The sequence below is a fragment of the Osmia bicornis genome, unplaced genomic scaffold (assembly GCF_907164935.1).
Source record: "Osmia bicornis bicornis unplaced genomic scaffold, iOsmBic2.1, whole genome shotgun sequence".
Classification (NCBI taxonomy): Eukaryota; Metazoa; Arthropoda; class Insecta; order Hymenoptera; family Megachilidae; genus Osmia; species Osmia bicornis.
In genome coordinates, this window is record NW_025791124.1 from 491,939 (window position 1) to 497,459 (window position 5,521).

Genomic DNA, 5,521 nt, shown 5'->3' on the forward strand with positions numbered 1-5,521 from the left:
TAGGAACAATGTCGCGAATATTTTTAGCCAACAAAGATGGGCAGTTTTTAAAAATATTTTGCGTTACCGACTGCTAATCCCCTGTCTAGTTACCCGACGTGTGGGGTTATACTCATTTCCGTCCGAGGCATTTCCATTGTCATCGAAGGCAATCAAAGCGACGCTCGCAAAGCAGCCAACCCTGACGGCGCAATTTACCACTCCGGAATAATACCGGTGGCCCGCCAACTTGTGCGACTTTGACGGGAGAGGCTGAAGAGCCAGACGCCTGTGTTACGCTCGTCACAATCGACGAAGGGCAATCTCGTCGCCCCCACGGCGCCGCTCTATGTAAGGTGGCTCCCGATCCCTCCGCACCTCCACCAGGTGGGTGCTGGGCAACGTCCAGTTCGCGACAACTGGGCAGCTGATCCGGAGAAAAGGAACCGTGTGAGCGACGAGAAAGCCTTAAGAGAGTCATAGGGACGAACATTACCGGGGGGTTAGGAAGGTCGGTTAGACCCCCCAACACACTTTTCACTCCCCGAGGGGTGTCGGCTGCGGTACGCGATGCGCTTATTACGCTAAAATCAGGTTGGAAACCGGCCATTTCCGTCTTACAGTGTCCATACCCGAAGATTACGTATACCCGGACGATCCCATCCTTTAGACGTAGGAAATTCACGCACCGCCCCACCCTTCTCTATTATGCCTGATCCCCAGGCAGCAGCGACCGCCAGTAAACCCCAGCCGGCGCTTCCGAGGGGGCGACGACAACCGTCGCGTTTACCTGCGATTTTTTTGAATTTCTTCACGTTGACATTGAGAGCACTGGACAGAAATCACATTGCGTCATCACCCTTGAGGGCCATCGCAATTCTTTGTTTTAACTAGACAGTCCGATTCCACTAGTCCGTGCCAGTTCTGAGTTAAGCGTTGAATGGCGGCCAAAAAAGCGACCACGACGGCGAAAACGCCACGGAAGCCTCACAGCAAGGAAGATCAGCGGGAGGCCAAGGCACGAGACCGAGCACAGATCCCGGGACGCGACCGAAGTCGCCAACCGATCACCTCGCCCAGGGCCGGCATCCAATTTGCCGACTTCCCTTACCTACATCAATCTATCGACTAGAGGCTCTTCACCTTGGAGACCTGCTGCAGCTATGGGCACGAACCGGCGCGACACCTCCACGTAGCCCTCTCCTGGATTTTCAAGGTCCGAGGGGAAGATCCAGACACCGCCGCAACTGCGTGCTCTTCGCGCTCCAAACACTATCTCCCTGCTCGAGGTTTCCAGGGAACTCGAACGCTCATACAGAAAAGAAAACTCTTCCCAGATCTCCCGACGGCGTCTCCAGTTCATTTTGGGTTACTCCGACGAACACACTTACGAGGCCCCGAATGGTATGCCGTTCCGCTGCCGGGTTCCGGAATAGGAACCGGATTCCCTTTCGCCCAATGGGTATGCATCTCGGCAACTACTAATTCGATTTAGCCATATTTAACAGCGTTGTTTTGTTGTTGCTTTATTTGAGAGTTTTAGGACAACTCATTTACATAAAATTTCTCTTAGGGCTTAGGATCGACTGACTGGTGTGCAAAGGCTGTCCACACGAAACCCTTCTCCACGTCAGTCCTCCAGCGCCTCGCTGGAGTATTTGCTACCACCACCAAGATCTGCACCGACGGCGGCTCCAGGTTGGCTCACGCCCAGATCCTTCTGCGCACATCGCCGCGACCGTCCTACTCATCAGGGAGTCATGGAGGACCAAATTTTGTCCAGCCCCAGCGCCATCCATTTTCAGGGCTAGTTCCTTCGGCAGGTGAGTTGTTACACACTCCTTAGCGGATTCCGACTTCAATGGCCACCGTCTTGTTGTCTTAAGCAACCAACGCCTTGTATGGTATCCCATAAGCGTCGACTTAGGCGCCTCAACTCTACGTTTGGTTCATCCCACAGCGCCAGTACTGCTTACAAAAATTGGCCCACTTGGCACTCTGATCCAATAATAAAATCTCGCGACTTCATTTGATGCAAGCAAGCCAGAGATCTCACCCATTTAAAGTTTGAGAATAGGTTGAGGTCGTTTCGGTCCCAAGGCCTGAAATCATTCGCTTTACCAGATGAGACTAGCAATAACGTTCAAGCGAGTGCCAGCTATGCTGAGGGAAACTTCGGAGGGAACCAGCTACTAAATGGTTCGATTAGTCTTTCGCCCCTGTACCCAGTTCCGACGATCGATTCGCACATCAGAATCGTTACGGACCTCCATCAGGGTTTCGCATGATTTCGTCCTGACCAGGCATAGTTCTACATCTTTCGGGTCCCAACGTGTACGCTCTAGGTGTGCCTCTTCTCGCAATGAGAACTAGACGCCCCGGGAGTGCAAGGCCTAATCGTAACGAGGCCCATCCTCCCTTGCTCGACGCAAAGGACGACATCCACTTTCATTTCGCCTTTAGGTTTATTTATATCCCAATGACTAGCGCACATGTTAGACTCCTTGGTCCGTGCTTCAAGACGAGTCCTGAGAGTACCCAAAGCAATAGCGTCGCCGGCCGATAATTCGAAGCCTGTCCAGTCAGAGGACTCCTTCTGCTAACAGTTGGCCGGGCCCGGGGACGGCGCATAGTTTGTACATCCGGGTATTATACTGGACCTAGCTTGCGGCGGTCCTGACGCACACACAATCGAAAATGGATAGGTTGCGGCCCGATACCATCTGAGTACCGTCGCGCCGTCGAGGGTATGTTACGAACACCGTAAGGCGACGGACAGGGTCCGCCTCGGACCGTACACCGACACGCAACGGGTCGCGACGTTCTACTAGGGGAGAAGTGCGCGACTACCACGCCAGAACGTTCACCGAAGGTGGTGTGCCCTTGCTAGTGGAACCCGAGGGTCCATCCGGACCATCGCGCGCCAACGGGAGCCGACGTTGTTAACGATGAATCTCCCCATTCGATCTTTCGGGTTTCTCAGGTTTACCCCCTAACGGTTTTAAGTACTCATGAACTCTCTCTTGAAAGTTCTTTTCAACATTCCCTCACGGTACTTGTTCGCTATCGGTCTCGTGGTCGTATTTAGCTTTAGATGGAGTTTACCACCCACTTAGGGCTGCACTCTCAAGCAACCCGACTGTAAGGAGAAATCCTCCCGAAACGCGTACAGGTCACTACTGGCCTGACACCCTCTATGGGTAAATAGCCACATTCAAGATAGACTTGGACGCAAATCGATGTCTCGGCATAAACGGATCCTCTTCAACACTATATTTCCCAGCGGCGGTACCGTGGGATTCAGTGCTGGGCTCATTCCTATTTGCTCGCAGCTACTAAGCAAATCCTAGTTACTTTCTTGTCCTTGGACTGGCCAAGCTTTGAATTACTGGTCGGCGACGCTATTGCTTTGGGTACTCTCAGGACCCGTCTTGAAGCACGGACCAAGGAGTCTAACATCTATGCGAGACATTGGGATATAAATAAACCTAAAGGCGAAATGAAAGTGAATGTGGTCCTTTGCGTCGAGCTAGGGAGGATGGGCATCGTTACACTTAGGCCTCGCACTCACGGGGCGTCTCGTTCTTATTGCGAGAAGAGGCGCACCTAGAGCGTACACGCTGGGACCCGAAAGATGTAGAACTATGCCTGGTCAGGACGAAATCATGCGAAACCCTGATGGAGGTCCGTAGCAATTCTGACGTGCAAATCGATCGTCGGAACTGGGTATAGGGGCGAAAGAATAATCGAACCATCTAGTAGCTGGTTCCCTCCGAAGTTTCCCTCAGGATAGCTGGCACCCGCTCGAAACGTTATTGCGAGTCTCACCTGGTAAAGCGAATGATTAGAGGCCTTGGGACCGAAACGACCTCAACCTATTCTCAAACTTTAAATGGGTGAGATCTCTGGCTTGCTTGCATCAAATGAAGCCGTGAGATTTTATTATTGGATCAGAGTGCCAATGGGCCAATTTTGGTAAGCTGAACTGGCGTTGTGGGATGAACAAAACGCAGAGTTAAGGCGCCTAAGTCGACGCTTATGGGATACCATGAAAGGCGTTGGTTGCTAAAGACAGCAGGACGGTGGCCATGGAAGTCGAAATCCGCTAAGGAGTGTGTAACAGCTCACCTGCCGAAGCAACTAGCCCTGAAAATGAATAGCGCTGAAGCGTCGCGCTTATACTCCGCCGTCAGTGGCAAGTGGGGCTGGACAAAATTTGGTCCTCCATGAAGCCCTGACGAGTAGGAGGGTCGCGGCGGTGTCCGTAGAAGGGTCTGGGCGTGAGCCTGCCTGGAGCCGCTGTCGGTGCAGATCGTGGTGGTAGTAGCAAATACTCCAGCGAGGCCCTGGAGGACTGACGTGGAGAAGGGATTCGTGTGAACAGCCGTTGCACACGAGTCAGTCTGATCCTAAGCCCTAAGAGAAATCGCTTACCATTTGGGCCCTGGTAAGAGTGTCCGCCGGGGTAACCCAAAATTACCTGGAGGAGCCGTCGGGAGATCTGGGAAGAGTTTTCTTCTCAGTATAAGCGTTCGAGTTCCCTGGAAACCTCTAGCAGGGAGATAGGGTTTGGACCGCGAAGAGGACCGTAGTTGCGGCGGTGTCTGGATCTTCCCCTCGGACCTTGAAAATCCAGGAGAGGGCCACGTGGAGGTGTCGCGCCGGTTCGTACCCATATCCGCAGCAGGTCTCCAAGGTGAAGAGCCTCTAGTCGATAGATTAATGTAGGTAAGGGAAGTCGGCAAATTGGATCCGTAACTTCGGAATGAGGATTGGCTGTGAGGAGCGGGGCGTATCGCGCTTGGTCGGGAAGCTGGTCTGGCTGACGTGCCGGGGCTGGGCGAGGTGAACGGTTGGCGACTTCGGTCGCGTCCCGGGATCCAATCTCGGTCCCGTGCCTTGGCCCCCCGCGAATCTTCCTTGCTGTGAGGCTTCCGTGGCGGTTACGCCGTCGTGGTCGCTTCTTCGGCCGCGATTCAACGCTTAGCTCAGAACTGGCACGGACTAGGGGAATCCGACTCTCTAATTAAAACAAAGCATTGCGATGGCCCTCACGGGTGATGACGCAATGCCCAGTTTCTGCCTTGTGCTCTGAATGTCAACGTGAAGAAATTCAAAAAAGCGCGGGTAAACGACGGGAGTAACTATGACTGTCTCAATTCACCTGGTGATTTTAGACCTATCACGGTATTCTCCAGCCTGATCCATGTTTTTCATAAGGTACTAGCCAAGAGGATTGGTAAAATGATTTCTGTTGATTCCTGGCAAAGAGCCTTCGGACGAACAGATGGATGCTTGGAGAATGTTTTTCTGTTGGATTTGGCATTACGATACCACCGCATGCACTTTAAACCTCTGTACATGTCGTTGTCACTTCCTGTGACGCATTCTTTAAAACTTCTATTTCGCCACCCAAATTCTTTAAGCTTATATTTCGCCATACAAATTCTTTGAACTTCTATTGCACCATCCAAATTCATCGTTCCACAAAAATTCTGAGTGAGCAACACAGCCGGGTCGTCGTACGGCGAGAACGCTGACG